Source organism: Mustela nigripes, chromosome 3 (assembly GCF_022355385.1).
Source record: "Mustela nigripes isolate SB6536 chromosome 3, MUSNIG.SB6536, whole genome shotgun sequence".
Taxonomy (NCBI): Eukaryota; Metazoa; Chordata; class Mammalia; order Carnivora; family Mustelidae; genus Mustela; species Mustela nigripes.
This window is the reverse complement of record NC_081559.1, coordinates 93155326-93177162: the sequence shown is the minus strand read 5'-3', so window position 1 is coordinate 93177162 and position 21837 is coordinate 93155326. Positions and strand designations below refer to the sequence as shown.

Genomic DNA, 21837 nt, shown 5'->3' with positions numbered 1-21837 from the left:
GACATAACCAATAGCAATGGGGGATTAGGGCTTCAACTACAAATTTGAGAGGACATAATTCTGTCCATTGCAAAGGATGTCTGGTAAAGTTCCACATAAAGCAAAGCACATTTTTGATTCAATTTCCCTGGCAGTTGTATTCTTGAAAATACAGTGTGTATCAAAAAATGTGTCTCCATTAAAAACAAAAACAAGACAAGGTTGGGTTTTAGATGAAGATATTTTTGAGCTATATGTCACCCTTATGAAAGGAAGGATTCTTTATTATATGAGCCACCATGCTTAATTCCTCTGTTTAGTGAATATCAGTACCATCAAAAATGGCATTATAGGTTTTCAAAACTCACTCCATTAGGAGTCACTGGAATAGATGAAAAAAGGGAGAGGCCATTGTCTCATAGAACAGAAAAGGGAAAGGAGAATATTGTAAACTAAAACTTATTGAATGCTAGGCCACTGAGCGCAAACCTAGACACTGAATGGGATTTTTGTTCTCAAAAACACGTTTTAAAAATTGAATTTGAATTCCAATGCACGACAATTTTTATCTCCTTTTATTGCCTTTATCGACCCTATTTTACTTATTTGCATTGCCTTCTAGTTCTCATAAAGACATTTAAGTTGTTCTTACTGGTTCATGGTGACTCAGGAACTGAATCTACTGCTTTAATCCCTAAAACTGTTCATACAAGGAGGGATTCTTCATTTTCCATTTGAAAAATGAAGAAACCAAAGGTCAAATAAGTTAACATTGCACAGCTTAAAAGTGATAAAGTCAAGATTTGAACCTTCCTTAAAAAATGTGTTTGAATCCAAAAACTATACTCTTTCCACAACACATTCAACAGGTTTACCTGTGATCCATCCTGTGTTGGGCTGTGGAGATGCAGCTCTCTGAAGTTGATCTTAAAGAAACACACTCCCTGAGGCTGTCCACCCCCACCCCCTGCATGCCTAGAAAATGGTGATTGCTCACACTGTTATCTGGGATGAGTGGGTGCTGGTCCTTGTGATGATAGGCTGGCTGAGGACAGAGCGAAAGCTGGCACCTTGCACCCTCTCTTCACCCGCTCCCCTCCATATGTGTAGCATTCCTCAGGCACCCCTGACTGCCATAAAACGATAAATAGTTAACTTGCAGGGATCGCAATCCTGCAGAACAGGAATCTCCCTTGCTCTACAGATGTCCTAGAGATCTAGGCCTGATACCTTGCTTACAGAGTCCCCAGCAGCCTCACCAGGTGAGTAAAGAATGTCACTGCTATGTAGGTGCAGTCTCAGGAAGAGGAATTCACCCAAAGGTATTGCAGGCATGCCTGATGGCAAGTACAGGGCTTGGCTTCTGGCCCGGAGAGCCTACTAAAAGTTCAACCTAGAGATTCCTTATAAAAAGTTCCAGCAAAGCAGATGCTAAAAGATCTATTGATCACACTCAACTGTTCTTGCTGAGCTTATGTAATTAATAGGCCAAGTTTGTTAAAACAAGACTTGTTTCTCAAGTGAATTAGTCCTGATTTGGCTATCTCTGTAAATGAGGGTTATTTTAGAGAGAAAAACTATGTTTTAGTAACACGCCTTTATGGATGTTAAATTCTAGATTTGATTGCCCTTAAATGTTTGTTTACCTAAACAATTTGAGGTAAACTTCAGAGAAGTTACACAATAGCTCATTTAGATGATCTTCTTGCTTTTTTATTTTGTGGGGATATTAGTAGAACCCCCTCACACATGATTAAACAACTGGAAAAATAGGATTGATTCCCCTAAAATTGTATAACTTGACTAACACCTTGTGTGTAGCTGGGATAATGAAATTGCTAAAAGCCAGCCTATCGCACTCCATAGGATTAACTATGGACTTGTGGAGATAATGGATGACCCCACTTTCTTTATGATTGGATTGGATGATGCATGGGGAACTCCCCTTTATCTCTTGACAAGTTTTCTCACTTGCCAGTGATCCTCTGTAATCAGGATATTGTTAAGGTTGTACCACTCAAAGGTCTTCTTATTGGTTTCATCCCTTAGTCATATTTATCCTAGAGGCCACCTCTGTTGAGGTGCAATTGCAAACAGATGCTTTAGCTAAGCATAGAACAGCCCTCATAAAAGAGTCTCAGAGCTCACTATGGGACAGTCCTTGACTGTAATGACTTCACATCAGGTCCAGATTTGTCTTAGAAGCCAAAGGCCACCAATGGATGATGGAGGCCAACTAATTAAATATTGGGCCATACTACAGATATGCCAGAAATAATACTTAAAACTTGTCAAACTTTAAACCTAGTTACCTGTATGCCTGAACCTGACCACTGTATTTCTTTCTCTATAGAGAAAAATGTTCAGAGGTTATTGATCTTGCTTACTCTATTGGTCCAGATTTAAGATTCCCCTGTTAAAAATATGAATGACAGTTTACTGATGACAGTAGTTTTCTTAGAAAGAAGAAGAAAAGCTAGGTATACTGTAGTGCTCACTAGCACTTTTCAATTGCCAAAGCCTAAAAGTAAACATTAACACTGACTCCAAATATGCCTTCCTGGTACTACATGCCTGGAGCTATTTGGAAGGAAAGGGGATTGCTGTCAAGCCATAACTCCCCAATCAAATATGGGCCTAAGTTACAAAACCCTTCTTAGCTTACTAAGGATGGTGTCTATCAAATCTAGGATACATATTTGTGGCTTACACCCATGATTGGAAGGCTCAGTCAAAAGGCAGTTTTATGCTGGGAACAAAGAAACCATACATATGATACTTGGGCAAATAACACATGATATCTAGGATGGCTCACTAGAAATGTGTTCTCACGTAATAGTATTCCAGGCTACTGACTGGTTTGCTACTGACTGGGCAAGGCGACCTGGCATTAGATGGCCAGCTACAAATGGAACCCACTGGTTATGTGGAGCCAACCTGTGGCCCTGGCTTCCTCCAGGGTGGATAGGTTGCTGTACTTTAGGATTTGCTAAAACTATCACAACTCCAGCTAATCTCCCCAATTTAAAACAAAGATGGACACGATCTGTTTTTAAATGGTATGATCACTTAGCATCCATTTTTGTTCCATCTGCGGGACTAGAAGATGTCATGTGGCATGTAGAAGCCCTTAATAAATATACTACAAAAGCACTCAGTGATTCACTAAATGGCATCTCCCTCCTTAATACCGAAGTCTCACAAATACGCAAGACAGTCCTACAAAATAGGATGGCCTTAGATGTCCTGACAGCAGCCCAGGGTGGCACATGCGCAATTATCAAGACAGAATGTTGTGTGTACATCCCAGACTATCACAAAAATGTCACAGGATTAATAAAGGATATGAATGCCCAGATTAAGGCTCTACAAGATCCTTCTTTCTCTCTTAGTGATTGGTTAAGTTCCTGGTTTGGAGGAGGGCTATGGCCAAATCTCCTTTTTGGGCTTCTCATTCTTATCGCCTTATTAACCTTAATATGTTGCTTTGTTCAATGTTTCTCTACTTGGTGCCGAGACTCCATCACTGCAATGACTTCACCACGACAGATGATCCTTGTCACGTGCGAGGACGCCTCTTCACTGTCAGCGCTGGAATCAGCTGCCTCCACCTTTTGTAACTCCCTTATATGTTCCTACCCTGATCAATATTGACCCGAGTAAGTAGGGACAGCTCTACGCCCCTATTCAGCAGGAAGAAGTTACAGAAGATGAGACCTTCCACCTTCAACCACCTTAAATATTTAAGGGTCAAAATTGTTCAGGGGGGAATGATGAGGGAGCAGGAGGCTGGCTGAGGACAGAGCAAAAGTTGGCGCCTTGCACCCTCTCTTCACCCGCTCCCCTCCATATGTGTAGCATTCCTCAGGCACCCCTGACCGCCATAAAACAATAAATAGTTAACTTGCAGGGATCGCAATCCTGCAGAACAGGAATCTCCCTTGCTCTACAGATGTCCTAGAGATCTAAACAGGGAGGTTACCTTATCAATAGCACAAATTTCCAGAGGCAAATAACTCTCAGTTCCTGAAGCCCTAATGTCTCCCTCCCCACCATAAACTGGAGGAGGCTGAGGTAGAAGGGAATGTAATGATAGCAGGATCATAACACCCCACCAAGAATCTCCCAACTATCTTGATGCCTAACCTAAAGATGACATTGATCAAGCCATAAGGGCAAGGCGTCCCCCCGGCACCTTGTAGGCCCTCCTTATTATATGAAAACTCTGTTGAAACCTCCCATCCCTTCCCCTCACCTTCCCCCAACCACAAGGTATATAACATGCCTACCCTCGCAACCCGGGGCAGCAGCTCTTCCTGCCCATGGGTCCTGTTCCCATTCTTTAATAAACCACCATTTTGCACCAAAGATGTCTCAAGAATTCTTTCTTGGTCATCGGCTCCGGACCTCAGCCCACTGAACCTCACCTAGGTTCTAGAACTTCATCACTTGGACAGGTGATACATGATCACAGGTTTGAATGTTCCAAGGGAGACCCAAAACGATGGACTCACATTGCATTTCATACCTGCTGAATTTATCCATTTCTGTTTAACCAGCCCAATGGCATCTATAAAGATTTTTCTTTACCACATCCTCCTATAAATAAGTAGTTTATCTAATAAAACATTTCAACAAAGGTTGTGAAGACCTGCCATATCAATGGCCCCTCACTGTGTTGTTCCTTGCAGGGATCTTGGTGAGAAAAGTCACCTCCCATCAACAACTGCATTTGCTGAGATCTTGCGGTTTAAGAGGCTTTGAATGAACTTGGGTGTGAAGTTCATTTAAATAATCCCAGTCTTCCATTTCCATTTTAAGGAGTAACTTCTTGGAATTGAATAATGCATTACAAAACATGATAAACAATTAATTTCCCTGGGTTTTTCTGTAATTTCCTGGGAGAGAAATCTCACATATGTAAGGCAAGATTATAGGATGAACAAGATGATATTTATTTATCCTGGCATTTTGGTTAGTAATAACCACAAAATTCATTTATCAAGTACCTAAACAGTGTCAAATGCTACAAGGATAATAGAAAGACCATGTTTATACTTTGTGTCCCTGTGCCTCTGCCACAGCTGGCTGGGCCAGGGATGCACCACACCTGATTGGAGTATACTCTGGGAATTTGGAATTTTGATTATGAATGGATAGTTGGCGTTCATTCTTTAACTTGGATGCTTTCGGTGGGCGTGGGGGGGAGGGTCTTTCATCCCAAAGGAGCAGAGAGGCATAAAGAAAAGTGAGGTCCAGGATCAGAGAGAGCCAGAGGTAGGAACCTGTGCAGCTCAGCTCCGGGGAGAGAAAGGAACTTTTTGATGTACCAACTGTTTCTTTAAGTTCTTCAGTCATTGGTTTTGGTCTCACAGGAGGCCCAAATGAATGCACAGCTTTTGGGGTTAAATGAAATTGCTAATCTTTAAAACAAATTCCCTTTTGCTTCAGTCAGTCTGAGTGATTTTTTTTCTACTACGTTCTACTAAACAACTGATACTTTAAATTCATCATTTTATTTAATCCTTTCAACAACACACTGGGATAGGTACTACTATTTCTATAATACAGATGAAGAAACTAAGAGCTATTAAATAGCTTTCCCAGGGTCCTACAGCCACCAAATGGCAGAGCTATGAAGATAAACATACAAAAATTTATTGTTGTATTTTAAAATAATCACTTAGCTTTTGTTATGTGTTCTATTTCCAAAGCACAAGTTTTAGATGTAAGGAAAGGACTATTTTACAGAAGAGGATATTGAGAGAAGTAATAAGTAAACAATTGAGTCTGGAATTATATTGCTGTATATTTGTGTATATATATTTTAATTCTTTAAAAAACTGAAATTATTACCAATATTTCACACTTATAAATAAATATGGAAATAGGATTTGAAACTAAGTGACATGAAGTTCTATGCAAACCACTCTGTGTACAAAGTTAAATGTTATTAATTGAATTGAAGTCTCCTATATTCCTTTCCTGATCACACCCCATTTCTCATCACCCCAGGATAACCACTATTGTATTTCAAGTTCATCTTCTAGCCGTCATTTTTTTTTTTTTAAGATTTATTTTAGAGCAAGAATGAGAAAGGGGGGAGGGGCAGAGAGAGAGGGAGAGAGAATCTTAAGGAGATTCCCTGCTGAGCATAGAGCCAGATGTGGGGCTTGATCTCAGGACCATGAGATCCTGACCTGAGCTGAAGCCAAGAACCAAGTGCTTAACCCAGCTGCACTACCCTGGTGTCCTGTTCATTACAGTTTTATGTAGCTAATGTGTCCTCCGCAATATATTACTTAGTTTTGTTCCTGAATTTTGTATAAAGAAATGCTGTATATATTATTTATCAACTTGCTTCTTTCCCCCAACTTTGTGTTTCTGAGATTCATTCATGGTCATGCATGTGAAGACATTTCATTTATTTTCATTGCTATAAAGTATTCCAATTCATCCATTCCCTTGTCAGTGAACATTTAGTTTATTTTCAGGTTTTTGCAATTATAAACAATGCTGATTTGAAGATTTAGTATTTGTGCCTTGGGGTATTAGAGATTCTCTGGAGTATATAACTAGAAGTGAAATTTGCTGTGTTATGGGATATGTACCTTTTCAATTTTACAGTAACTGTTATCCAAACAACAGTGTGAAAAATAAAGTGTTATTCAAAGTGATTATATCATTTATATCCTCACCAGCAGTCTATAAAAGTTCTTATTATTTCACATTCTTAGAAACTTTTGGTATTCTTTGATTTGAACATTTCTGGCAATTTCATGGGTATGAAATGGTTAATCAATGTATATTCTCTACCCATTTTTATATCAGTACATTTATCTTATTGATGTATAAGGATTTGTATATTTGGGGCATATATGTTAACAGACTTATTCTAGTTTGTAGCTTGTATTTTCCTCTCTATTGTATCTTAGCAAATGGGAATTCTAATTTTAATATAGCCACATTTATCACTATCTTCCCCTTTGGTTTATGGTTGTTTTTTGTGTGTGTTGACATTGTTTCCTCTTCTGTGACAAAAAGATATTCACCCATATCATTTTATAAAACATTTATAGTTTTGCTTTTCACACACAATTAGTTTACATTGAATTTGTTTTTGTATATAGTATAAGGTAGGTCCCAGTTTTGCCCTTCCATATTATAAGCAGATATCTAGGATTATTCATTATCCTTTTCCTATTTATTTGAAATGAACTTTTTAAAACATTTTTTTAAGATTTTATTTATTTATTTGACAGAGAGATGGGGAAAGAGGGAACACAAGCAGAAGGAGTGTGAGAGAGAGAGAAGCAGGCTCCCCACTGAACAGGGAGCCCAGTGTGGGGTTCGATTCCAGAATCCTGGGATCATGACCTGAGCTGAAGGCAGATGTTTAACAACTGAGCCACCCAGGTGCCCCGAAATGACCTTTACATGATATACCAAGTTTTCATATATTTGTGGTTCTTTTTTCTGAGTTTTAAAGCTTGTTTTGTCAACTCCTTTATCTCTGTACTGTTTTATATGTATACATATATATAATTATATAATATATAAACATAGTTTCTGTATATAAAATATGTATAGTATAATACATATTATAGAATATGTGTTTGTAGCTTTATATTGTCTTGAAATCCAGTAGAATAAATTACCTTACCTTCTTTTGTTTTAGGAGTGTCAAGGCAGAGTGGTTAGTGGTTCCCCAAACCTAATTCTACTTTTCCTTGGGCTTGTGGCTAGACTTTAGCCTCTAGTCTCTCTTGGAACTAAAGGTTTCCAGCTGGAGTGTTCTGTGTCACTGCTGGAATAAGGTAGGTTAGGAGCAATTTCTATCTGTACTCTTTCCTCATTGGCCAATTAAATATGAGGGCCTTTGGCTGAGAAGAACCCCTCAGGTTGGATTTTTATGTGAGGAAAAAACCTCCTGGGAAATAATTGAATGTGTTTGCTCTAGGAACTAACAATATCCTAATTAATACATGTATGACGGTTATTTTGGCCTTGATCTTCAGGATAAAATTTATGAGTCTGACTTACAGACGCATACACACATTAAATCTGTTGGGATAATAATAAAATTTTATTAAATCAGCTAGGAGAACAGATACGTTTATGATGCTTAGGCTTCCTATGATTGTATTTTTCCCATTTATGTCAGTTTTTTAATGCAGTTCAATAAAGTTTTATAATAATATAAAATGCCATTAAGTTTATCACAAGTTACTTTATATTTTGGTTGCTGTGGCAATTTAATTTTTTAAAAAATCCTCTTTTTCTTATTTGGTAATTTGTATAGAAAAAAAAATTTTCTATGTTGTGTATAAAACTTTTACATAGTGTTCTTATGTGCTATAACTTCAACATTCTTAGTAATCACAATATTAAGATTCTCTTGGACTGTTCTATATAAAAATCATATCACTTACAAATAAAGAAGCCCTTTTTCATCTTTTACATTATAATTTTTCCTTATCTTCCAAAACTGTCTAGGAACTACACTACAGGGTGGAATAGAATGAGCAACCTTGACTTGGTTCTTACTTTGAAGGGAATGGTTCTAAATTTTCGCCCTGAAGAATGTTTGTTGTAGGTTTTTGGTAGCTATACTTTATTAAGTTAGAGAAATTGCCTTTATTTCTAAGTTTCAATGAATTTTTATCAAGAGTGCTGAATTTTATTCTATTTTTCTTCATCTGTTGCTAATCATACATTATTTCTGCTGTACTAGTGTCGTAGATTTTGGGTTAATAGAAACAACATCCTCTTAGGTTAAGTCAAATTTATGAGATACACCAGCTGGGTCTTGATAAATTATTAACTTTTTCTAGATTGGCCAATATTTTGTTGAGGTGTATTGAATCTATGTTCCTAGAAAGAGCTTGGTCTGCCCTTTTCTTTTCTCAGGGTTCTCCTCCTCTTCCCTCCTTCAGGGACCCTGATTAGACCCCCATGTTAGAGTTAGTCATTCCATCCTCTCTGTTTCCTAACATCTCCTTCCTACTTGGCCATCTCCTTGTCTGTCTGAGGTATGTTCAGTGTAATTCTTCCAGGTTTATAATTTCCTAATAATCTGTATAGCCAGCTGTTCAGCCCACACTTTTTTAAATTTCAGTACTTATATTTTTAAAAAAGAATTTTATTTGGTTTGTTCCTTAAATCTTTCTGGCCATTATTAGTAATCTCTTGTATTCTTTCTCATTTTTAATGTAACATTTTTTTCTTTAAACCATTTAATTTAGTTTTTCTATATTTTTTATGTGATATTTCTAAGTTACAGTGCTTTAGGGATCCTGTATTTTGTTTCTTCATTTATTTTATTGATTCTTACTCATGGTAGCTTGTTTCCTTACAATCTTTGATCATTTTTTTTTATTGTGAGCCCATAGTTATCTGAATTTAATATACGGGTTTTCTAGCAGGGTCAGGGTTGTTCTGTTTTCCTCCAAAGAGAATTTGTTTTATTTCAGTTAAAGGCAAGAGGTAATACTAAATTTGCTCATTTTCTGTCCATGGTTACCTATACACAGAGGAGATGGTGTGGTTGTCATTATTAGTTCTAACAGAGCTGTGATGGAGACAGGGAGATTTCTTTGTCATCTCCTCTTGCTGCCTGTAGGCAGAATATTTTTATTCTTCTTTTTCCTGGCTTTTTATTTTCAAGTCTTTGGCTGTGTGTGTGTGTGTGTGTGTGGTGAGGAAAGCATCTCAGGTCCTTAGATTAGGTTTTGCTCAAACTTAGGCAATGTTGATTTCCAATTTCCTGCATGGCCAGCCATTAATTCCAAATAACATAATTCTTGGCAAAGACATTTGATAATGTACTACCCTGATTTTATTTACCTTCACTTCATTGTTGCGTTTGCTTGTCTTTTGCCCTTGAGGAATTCCCTTAGCTCCATTTTTGTGAGCTCAGCAATGTTGTTTACTTTTATTGCAGCATAGTTGACATACAGTGTTATATTTATTTTAGGTGTTCAGCATAGTGATTCGATGTGTTTATTTATTATACAATCCTCACCACAAGTGTAGCTCCCATCTGTCATCATACAACACTACTACAATAGGATTGACTATATTCCCTGGGCTGTACATTTCATCCCTTTGACTTAATCATCCCATAACTGGAAACCTGTACTTCCCACTCCCCTTCATCTATTTTACCCATTCTATTCTGGTAACCATTCTCCCATTTACCCATTCTCCCTTCTGGTAACTATGTTTACTCTCTGTATTTATGGGTCTATTAATGCTTTGTTTGTGTGTACATTTTGTTCTTCTTAGATCCCACGTATAAGTGAAATCCTATGGTATTTATCTTTCCTATCTGACTTCTTTCACTATGCATAATACTCTTTAGTTCCACCCAAGTGGTTGCAAATGCCACAATCTCATCCTTTTACTGGCTGAGTAATATTCCATTACATATAGAAAAATCACATCTTCATCCAACCATCTTTTGACAGACACTTGGGTTGCTATTGTAAATAATGCTGTGGTAAACAGGGATTTGAGCTCAGCAATGTTTTGAACTTTGTTGTGATTTATCCAACATCCAGTTCTTCTGGAATGAGCCTTTTATTTCTCTTGGTCTGAGTATCCAGTCCATCTACTTGGTAGGAACAGAAGTCTCCTGGTATCCCATTTTTTTCTCTGAACTCTGCTCTCTAGTTAGCATGTAGATAAAATCTGATTGTACTTCCTGGGACAGAGGAAGGACAAAATATTCAGATTGGTATAACTGAAATCAAACAGGCATTCTAAAATTCAGCATTTTTCCAATTTCTCTTTTATCTTGAAGGTAGTTTTCAAGAATCAAAATGGATACTTGGGGTAATAAACAGATAGCTGATTTTATTCCCCTAGCCTTCTGAGATGGGGTAAAGTGGAAGGAGGGAAAATCTGAAGAATATACAAATGGGATATACAGGAAGTTCGTCTTGACTTTTCCAGCCAAATAGGTTTTCTGAAAACAACCACATAACTAGAGAAAGCTGTTTTGCAAGGCTAAGATCACTTTTTTGTCTTCTTCTTTGAAATACACCTTGTTATTTGGTGAGATTTTCCATTACCAATTTCCACTACATGAAAAATAAACCAATTGTACCTTCTTGTCTACCCAATTCCTTTGAAAGTACAATTCAGGGATCCAATAACAATCCAGCCAATTCTAGAAAAATCTTGTGAGTTAGAAATTGAGTTTGGTGGCTAACAAGAGTTAGAGGCAATTAATTAGAAATATAGCATACATTATTTAATTTTACTGAGGAATGATTCACTACCCAGAAGACTGGCTGAATTACAGATAGCAAGCAAACTCTAAAACAACTGAATCAAGTGATTCAGAGTCACTACTATTAAATCCTGGATTGGTGGAAGCAATTTTCACGATCCTTTATTTATTAAACTGAAGTTTATTTGAAAAGAGGAGGTGGTGTTGAATGTGGATTTGCTTTTGCAGCCAATTTCAGACATAAAATCTTTTTAGTACCTGGTAAAGGTGATAATGATTCTATCTAGTGGAAAACATGGGTATATGTGCAAGTGTTCCATAGTTACCTGTGGGGGTGGCAGTGTTTATATATGTATTTGTATATACATATATGTGTGGGATTTAGTCCCCATCACAGGGTCATCTTGTCGACTCTGATATTGCATACAAATCTTGCATTCATCTGCCACCAAGAAGATAATGGTAAACTGTTTGTTCTGCTTACATTTCAGTGCTCTGTGATTATGTGCTCCAAGTGATGTATGATGCACATCTTTTTATAGCAGTCATGCAACAGCCAAAGAAAATGGTCAAAAGAGAGCTTTTTGCACATAGCCCACCTTCAGAGCGAACCCATCTAATCCAGGAAGATGTGGAGCTATTCCTGTTCAGAAGGGTGACTCAGACACACCCCTGTGGTTTATTTCTTAAGATTCACCTGCCGAGTTATCCCTATCGCAATGAGAATCAAAAGTTCTCATTCCTTCTCCAGCACACTCCCTGTTTAGCCTGATTCTGGAGCCCTCTCCACAGATGGTCACTCAGCCAAGGGGCTAGCAGTGTGGGCACAGCAACAAGTTCTCAAATACTTTTTAAAAACCACCCAAGAATCTTAATTTCATTGAAAACCCTTCTGCCCATTCCCACGAAGCCCAAGAATAATCTAATGGAGCATTTACAATACTCTGTATGTTTAAAAGTGGTTGCTTCAAAGATGAAGCCACCTAAAGTTTCAATTCAGCCTTGTTCTGGACTTTCGATTTTCTTGTTGGTCACTGAACACATTGTATTTCTCTTTTTTTCTTTTAAGATCTTATTTGAGAGAGTATGAACTGGAGGAGGGCCAGAAGGACAGAGAGAAGCAGACTCCCCACTAAGCAGAGAGCCCAATGCAGGGCTCCAGCCCAGGACCCTGAGATCCTGACCTGAGCTGAAATCAAGAGTCAAATGGTTAAGACACTGAGCCACGTAGGCACCCCATGAACACATTGTAGTACTTCAAACTGGTTTCTTTGCATGTGATGTTACTCTGCCAAGAATGCCTCTTTACCTTTTCGTTTGCAAAATCCCTATTCATTCTTCAAACTCCATTCTTTTCTGTAAAGATTTCTCCAAATATTTTTTGTTTTTTTTTTTCCAAAGACTTCTTTTATTTATTTGACAGAGATCACAAGTAGGCAGAGAGGCAGGTAGAGAGAGAGGAAGGGAAGCAGTCTCCCCAGTGACCTGAGAGCCTGATGCAGGCCTTGATCCCAAGACCCTGGGATCATGACCTGAGCCGAAGGCAGAGGTTTTAACTCACTAAGCCACCCAGAGGCCCCAAGATTTCCCTGAATATTTCTGACAGAGGATTACTTCCTCTCAATAAATTTTGTCCCTTCTCTTACTAAAACCTCATTCTAAATTTAAACTATTACTTATTAATGAGTATTAATTTTTTGTCTAAAACACTAGACTCATTGGTGGCAGAAACTGACTTCTATCTGCCTTTGGACTGCCTGTCTCTATTACAGCATGCATTGGGCAGATAGCAGATAGGTTCTTTAACAAAATTAATCCTATTACAAAAGTAGAATTATCTGTGCATCTTTGGATAGTCTTTGTGTTTACCAGTTATGGAAGGAGCTGTTCCAGTCCCTGCAGCTCTGTTCTACCTATCTAAATCTCAGTTCATAACACAAATTGAAGGCAGCCACAGTAAAGAGGATATATTTTTGCTTCTGATTCTCTCTGGCCTCCTAAGGAAGTGGCTCATTTATCTCATTTCTGTAAACTGTGAAATAAGAGGTAGGCATTATTCATGGTCTTGGGTTAAAGTTAGAGGCCATTTCCATTAATTAGGTTGCCCACAACTCAAGTCCGTGGCTTTCTGGGGGCACTTTTACCCCAGAAGGACCACAGATAATGGTTTCCAAATAGGATCCAAAGTCTAGATTACCTTCAAACAAGGTGAAATGTTCCTAGAGCTAACAATTAAATAGATTTTCTTCTTTTTCCCTGGTCCCTTCATCCTAAAATCCACTGTGGTTAAACTTCTGGTTGGTAAGACTCTTAAGATTTATGAGCATTTTGGTGTATTACTGACACTGACTTTTAAAGAACAAATGATTTCCCACCAGTAATTGGAATCCCCCAAAGGTAGTATCATTTATGAATTCACAGCTTGTTAGATTGCTGGCCCAAGGGACTCTGTATTTTGTTCCGCCTCAAGAGATGTAAGGGAGAGGTTACATTCTGCATTAGTGAGTTTCTGACTAAAGTGACCTTTAATTAAAAGTAGGCAATTAATTGTAATCACTTACCAATTATCTTTTTCTTCAAGTGTTTCATGTTTTCATTTGTTTAGTATTTTAGGTGCATTTTCAAACTGTTCTGTTACATTTCAAGGGAAATGAGCTATTATGATAATGATATGGTAGGTTAAGAAAGAATGGAGCGCCTGGATGGTTTAGTTGGTAAAGTAGCCAGCTGGCCAGCTCTTGGTTTCAGTTCAGGTCATGATCTCAGGGTCCTGGGATTGAACCCTGTGTCTAGCTTTGTGCTCAGCAGGGAGTCTGTTTGAGGATTCTCTCTCCCTCTGCCCCTCCCCTTGCTGTCTCTCAAATAAATAAATGAATCCTTAAAAAGAAAAGTGGGAAAAACTTACTCTTCTTAAAACACTCTCCTTCCTTCCTTCCTTTTTTCCTTTCCTTAACAAAGGGCCCTGTGCTCTCAACTTGTTTACAGTCTGGCAGGAAGGAGGTCATTAAAGGAACACCAGTGATGAGGTTGAGGGAGGACTTGAAGCTGTACTGGACTAACAAAAAATGGGTACCTGACCACACTTACAGGTGGAAGAAGTGTTCAGGGAAGATTTCAAGAGCCCTGGCGCATCTACCCATCTTCTACGCCCAACAGTGCACACATCTCTGAGATGGTAGATCTGGGCTCTGATTCATGCTCTAGGCAGGAGGAATAGCGTGTACAAATGAGGGAGGCCTGGGAGGAAATAAGGATATCTTTATTTTGGGAGTAAGGGATTGACTCATGCTACAAAATCGGTAGATTCTAAAGTAAGTCTTGAAAGATAACAGGAAAGGAGGGAGCAGATATTACAAATAGCAACGGAAGCCAGAGATAGGGAAGAAGATTCTTGGACCCAGATAGTGATTCTTAGGAAAAAGATCAGGAATGCAGACTGAATAAGGAATGCAATAGGGCCACATTTAAGTGTAAGGACTGAGCAACAGACCATCACCTCAGCGGTGAGACTGGGACTTGACTCCATATTAGGAGTCAGCCAATCTCTTCCCCTTGGGTCTCTGGACTCCATGCTTGGTTCAGTGTTCTATACCAGTAGAGGAAGGGTGATGCTGATGACGGTGGTGATGATTCTAGTTGCTGTAACTTGTGTGTGTCTTAGCACCTGGAGTTGGGGCAGAGGGTTTTTTAGCTCCCAGATGAGAATGAATGAGATAGTAAGGACGGCAATCAGATATTCTCTGAATGGAGCCCACTTCTGGTTTCCAATAATACCAACAACAATTTTCTCCCAAGATCAAAACAATTTTCCTGCTGAACTTTGTTGTTCTCTGCTAGATTAAAAAGCTTTTTGAAATGATACAATTGTGGACAATATTGGAAAAATCTCATCGAAGACAGGTGTATCCCTGACAGGAAAACTTCCCTTGTTGTGTTTTTGGAGGCAATTAATAGGCTTGATGTTGGGGGGGGAGGGGAATGTTCTGCAGTGATGGAAGCATTGTATACCAGCAGAGATTAAGACATTAAATGCATGCATTTAATTAGTCATAAGTAAATGAAGTTGAAATAAGTAAAGGTAACAACACCTAGGTTAACTCCCAAAACCTCTGCAGGGAATGGGAGCTGGTTTGCCCTAACTGGGGTAGAGTAGCAACTGGAGTCAATTCATAAGGACTGACAGTGAAATCTTATTTTTAAAGAAGAATCCTTTGTTTCCAGGTGCAAGCCCATGCCATGTCAACTGGAGTCCAGAATTGGACTAGGGTTCACATCAACCAGAGGACAGCATTTTCAGCTTACCCAGCCCACCCCCTACACTAACTCATCCAGAGATGATGACAATAACACTTAGGAAGGATAGTGCCATTATTGGCATTTTACCATGATGCAGGGATTTTTTTTTTTTAAGATTTTTATTTATTTATTTGACAGACAGAGATCACAAGTAGGCAGAGAGGCAGGCAGAGAGAGAGGAGGAAGCAGGTTCCCTGCGGAGCAGAGAGCCCAATGTGGGGCTCAATCCCAGGACTCTGCGATCATGACCTGAACCGAAGGCAGAAGCTTTAACCCACTGAGCCACCCAGGCACCCCATGATGCAGGCAGGTATTTTAAGGAAGAGAAAGGCCTGGTGGCTCAGGCCTACTAACAAAATATACTATCTGGGCTAATTATGCTGTAATTTATAACGTACATTCTCTTCCTCAAAGCAGATTATATCAAAACCATTTATGAATGCACTGTCTCAGAATCTGTATAGAACTCAGAGCTGAGGCAAAAGTAATCCTTGCCTGCAGGAAACTTCTATTCTTGCTGAGAGAGAAGCAGTAACCACTTAAAAAATTTTAAACACTTTTTATTCATTACTATTTATAAAGACAAAGTGAAAGCTCAAAATAATAGTGTAAAACTCCAGGAAAAAAAAAAAAGAATTTCTTATGAATTCTACAAAGGTCACAACTCAGCAGACCAGAGCTATATTTATTTGCCTGGCAAAGTGAGCTTTTTTCTTTTGTTTTAATTAAATTGAGATGCCTTTAGGGAAGACAAGTTCCCTCTAGTTCTCCCAATTACCCATTTATGCTGCCTGAATGAATCCTGGAGGCAAAGGAGCTGTGTCTTTCGGTAAATGCCTAGTTCAGAGGGGGGAAAAAAATGAACACTGTGAGTTGAGAGAGCAAATAGAGATACTAAGGAAAATCTGGGTCCTAAAGGGTAATATTAGGATAGAGAGTTTGAGAAAGGATTGGGCAAGAGTCGTTCTTCTAACTGCTAAATTTCAAATCCGTTGAAATATAGACAAAGATACAGGTAGAGACTCGATTTCAATAGTGGCTTATTATGTACGTGTTTGGATAGTTTAGGCTATTCTGTGTTAAGAAACCTCTCCAAAGTCTCAGTGGTTTATTGCAACAAAGACATCCCTGACTCATTTCTGCTGCATCCCCAGGACAGGTCAGCTGCATGCCCCACTCTAGTAATTCAGGGACCCAAACTGAGAGAACAGTGTAAGTCTTTGAACCTGGGTGTGTGGGCTGCTGCGGCATCAGTTTTTAGGTCCTCAGCCTTCATACGGCCTCTTCCTTAAAAACTGTCTGCCTGAGAACTCAGCCCTCCCTCCCACAATTGCCCTTGTCCACTTCTGTCAAGAAACCGTATCTTTAACCCATTCGCAGTTTTACTGCCATTCCCTTCTCCAGGGTGAAAAAAATCTCTGGTGTGCTAAAAAAGTGGGACAACTTGGAATGTATAGTTCCTGAGGGAAAATTTTGGGAAAGAGACTTTTTAGCCAAAGAGAACTGAAGGGAGTTGGTTTCAGCATCATGGCCAGACACCCACCTTCCTGTTCGCCTTGCTTCCTTCCTCCCTTACAGCTATCTATCCATCTGTCCATTGCTTGATCAATCTTTTTATCTCCTGTATCTTAAACTTAGAATTTAGAAATGGATAACAAGCATCACAGGGACGTTTATTAACACATTGGGTTGGATTTTTAAAAATGAAGCCATAGTTTTTATTTTGTTTTGAGAGTGCATGTGAGGGAACAACAAGGGACAGAGAGAATCCTAAGCAGGCTCCACACATAGCATGGAACCTGACTTGGGGCTCCGTCTCGGGACCCCGAGATCATGACCTGAGCCAAAATCAAGAGTTGGACATTTGGGGCGCCTGGGTGGCTCAGTGGGTTAAGCCGCTGCCTTCGGCTCAGGTCATGATCTCAGGGTCCTAGGATTGAGTCCCACATCGGCCTCTCTGCTCAGCAGGGAGCCTGCTTCTCTCTCTCTCTCTCTCTCTCTCTCTCTCTCTCTGCCTGCCTCTCCGTCTACTTGTGATCTCTGTCTGTCAAATAAATAAAATCTTAAAAAAAAAAAAAAAAAAGAGTTGGACATTTGACCAACTGAGCCATGCAGGCAGCCAGGAAGCCACACTTTTTGTTGGAAGTTAAACTTGGTTTAGCTGGCTGGTTTGACAGTAAAGATCACCTTATCCATTAGGTTATATGGTAGACATTTTTATGAATTAAATGAGCTAAATTGGAAGCTCCAAGGTTTTAATGAAAATGTATTTAAAACATATTTATAATGTATAGTCTGAAATCACATGCCTTTCTATTAAATGCATGATAAACATTTTAGAATTAAACTTAAAATTTTATAAGGGCACCTAAGTCCCTAAAGTCTTTCAGAGAGTGTGCTAGCAAGAAAGCAAAGACAAAAAACAACAAACAAAAAACAAAAAGAACCAAAACCAATCAAATTATGTTTAAAGACCACGTCTAGTCTTCTTGGCATAGTGACTAGGCTGGCCCCACTGTAGGTTGAGGAAGCAGCTGTGTAGGTAGTGGTTTCATGAGCACCCTTAGGGAAAGTAAAATGGACAGGAGGGCCCAGAAAGAAGGAGTACAAGTCTAGGACAGATAGGGAGAAGGTGAGGGCTAACAGAAAAATGTTACAAAATGGCTGCAGGGACTCCTGCTGGGTTCCAGGTTCCAGGCCTATCTGGCGACTCAAAGAGTTTCCCTTTGGCTGCTCAGGCTGCACATCCACTCCCTCACCAAGGTCTGTGCTGTCCTAGGACCAGCAAAGGTGACAAGTTTGTATCCTAGCCAAGGTCCATCACCACTAATATAAAAATAGTTTAAAGCTAATGTTCCAAAGAGGTAAGGTCAAGGACACACATGGGTGGGGAGAGCAGACCTTAAGAACAGATCTGTGGAAAGAACTTTGAAAGTATGTTGAGCACAAGTTTAGGGAGCCAGGTGTCCCCATGATTGCAGTGTCACCCCACCCCACTCCTTGGGGTTTTATAGAGAGCACAACTTACCCCTTGCTGCCTCAGGGAAACTCCCAGAGCAAGTGTCACCAAGATCAAAGACTGCAATTCTAAGAAGACAGTATCTGAACTGTTGTCCATGCCCAGCAGTGGGTGCTCAGGGGATGTTTTATTTTTCTCATTTCTGGAGAAAAACATTTAGGTGGACTGAATGTAAATTAACAATGAAGGCTGTCTCTGGCAGGGTTACTTTTATTTTCACAAAATAAAATAAATGGAGCATGTGAAGAAACACTGATAGGACTTCTGTGAAGTGATACTGAAAATGAGAGCAGATCAAGGGGGAAAACACGTTGTATCTTAATTAGAGCACTGTGAACGGGAGAGGCAGCGTCCCACGTGTTCGTTTGGCATTGGATTTCTGATTTTGTTCCATTACATCCCAACTCTCAACAGGCCTCAGGGTGGGCAGCGCTGTCCTCAGCTTCTGCTCTGGGGTTGGCAGAGCTGGTCTGAGGAGGGAGGGTGGAAGCAAGGTTAGAAATTTAGGCTTACATCAGCCAGACCATGGCTCAGACCCCAGCTCCAATGTCACTGGGGACTTACCTTCTTAACAGCAATTATGAGTACCTGAATACTAACAATAATATCTTCTAACACATTTGTGGAATGGTTAATATGTAATATTATTTTTTAAATATCTTTTGTGAAACAACCCTTCTAAACAACCCCATAAAAACAATTCTATTACAAGGAAACTGATCTTTAAATCATGGGCTCAGGGTCCCATGGGTGGTATGTCAGATTCTGGAAGCCACACTCTGAGCCCCTGGACTATGCTGCCTTGGTTTTCTACACTATATGTAAAGATGTAGTAGAGTCATGAGGATTTAATGAGCCAGTGGGTGTGAAGCAAATGACATAGAGACTGATACTTTATTGAATTAACGATAAATGCCTATGACTGAAAATGCTAACCACCAATACTTGCTTGCTTATTGCTTATCAAACATTGCTCTATGCTCTTTTGGGGTGTTCACTCATTCAATCGTATGCTATTACCAGCCCCATGAAGTAGGCACTGCTGTTATCCCCACCTTACAAAAAAGGAAGCTATGAATGGAATGGTTAAGTAACCTGTCAAGGTCACAAAGCTAACCAGGTTAGTGCTGTCATTTACACACATGCCATCTGGCTAAATGCCCAAGCTCTGATTAAGCAACACTCTATTATTATCACTGTAATAGGATGTAGTGGCCAGGGCTCTCTGGAGAAACAAAGCCAATAAGGATGTATGTATATATACATCAAGAGATTTATTGTAAGGAATTGGCTCATGCACTTATGGAGGGAAGCAGGTCCCAAAATCTGCAGAGTGAGTCAGCAAGCTGGTGACCCAGGAGAACAAGTGGGTATAGTTCCAGTCTGAAGCCTGGCATTAAGACCCAGGGAGAGCCACTGTTTCAATTTCAGTTTGAGTCCAGAGGTAAGAGAATGTCCCAGTTCAAATGCTGTCAGGCAAGAAAGAATTCTCTCACTTGGAGTAAGGTGGGCCTTTTTGTTCTATCAGACCTTCAACTGATTCAGTGAGGCCCACCCCACATTAGGGAGCCATCCGTTCTACTCAGTCTATCCATTTAAATGTTAACTTTACCCAAAAACATTCTCACAGAAACACCCAGAATAATATTTGACCAATTATCTGTACATCCTGTGGCCTAGTCAAAATGAAATATAATATTTACTGTCACCCATATGTCCTTTCTGGACTTTCATCTCTGTACATCTCCTTAAACCATACTTAATCTTCAAATAAAGATAACAATGCGGTCATAATTTTTCCTACTCTGTTCTTTTGCTTATTAGTCTTTTTCCTCTAAGAAAAATGTATGGACCTCTTATACTATAGCTTTATTACATACAGTTGACCCTTGAACAACACAGAGGTTGGGGTACCAACTCCTACTTCCACACAGTCAAAAAATCCATGTATAACTTGACTCATCAAAAACTTAGTTACTGCCTTTCTGCCCGTGGATGCCGCCGAGTAAGTCTCCCCTCCCATCACTGTAATATCTAAGTCAGCGTCTCCTAAAGAACCTGAACAGCGGAGGAAGCTCTTCATCAGAGGTTTGAGCCTTGAGGCAACTGATGAGAGTCTGAGGAGCCATTTTGAGCAATGGGGAACACTTATGGACTGTGTGGTAATGAAATATCCAAACACCAAGTGCTCCAGAGGCTTTGGGTTTGTCACATATGCCCCGGTGGAAGAGGTGGATACAGCCATGAACGCAAGGCCACACAACGTGGGTGGATGAGTTGTGGAACCAAAGAAGGCTGGCTCAAGAGAAGCTTCTCAAAGACCCGGTGCCTACTGAACTGTGAAAACAATTTTTCATGCTCTTATCGAAGACACTGAAGAACATCATCTAAGAGATTATTTTGAACAGTATGGGAAAAATTGAAGTGACTGAGATCATGACTGACTGAGGCAGTGGCAAAAAGAGGGGTTTTGCTTTCGTAACATTTGATGACCATGACTCCATAGACAAGATTGTCTTTCAAAAATACCACACTATGAATGGCCATGACTGTGAAATAAGGAAAGCCCCATCTAAGCAAGAGATGGTTAGTGCTTCATCCAGCTAAAGAGGTTGAAGTGGTTCTGGAAACTTCAGTGGTGGTCATGGAGGTGGTTTTGGCAGAATGACAACTTTGGTTGTGGAGGGAACTTCAGTGTTGAGGTGGCTTTGGTGGCGGTCAAAGTATTGGTAGATATGGTGGCAGTAGGGATGGCTGTAATGGATTTGGTAATGATGGAAGCAAATTTGGAGGTGGTGGAATCTATAATGATTTTGGCAATTACAACAGTCAATCCTCAAATTTTGGACCCATGAAAGGAGGAGATTTTGAAGGGAGAAATTCTGGCCCCTGTGGTGGTGGAGGCCAATACTTGGCCAAACCACAAAACCAAGGTGGCTGTGGTGGTTCCAGCCCCGCAGTCACTATGGCAGTGACAGAAGGTTTTTATTACTACCAGGAAACAAAGCTTAGCAGGAAAGGAAAGCTAGACAAGTGACAGGAAAGCTACAGATTACAACAGATTTGTGAATTCAACCAAGCATTGTGGTGCCAGGGCCTAACTGCCACAAAGAAGACATGTTTTAGGCCATACTCAGGTACATGGGCAAAAAACTTGAGGGCTATATTTGTGACTAATTGTATAACAGGTTATTTTAGTTTCTGTTCTGTGGAAAGTGTAAAGCATTCCAACAAAGGGTTTTAATGTAGATTTTTTTTTTTTTTTGTACCCAGGCTGTTGATTGCTAAATGTAATAGTCTATCATGA

General features: G+C 39.6%; 1 pseudogene; it reads left to right on the top strand.

Annotated features, from left to right (window-relative positions):
• The window catches only part of LOC132014504 (heterogeneous nuclear ribonucleoprotein A1-like), a 189493-nt pseudogene extending 167926 nt beyond the window's left edge, over positions 1-21567 (top strand).
• Positions 21568-21837: the final 270 nt, after the last annotated feature.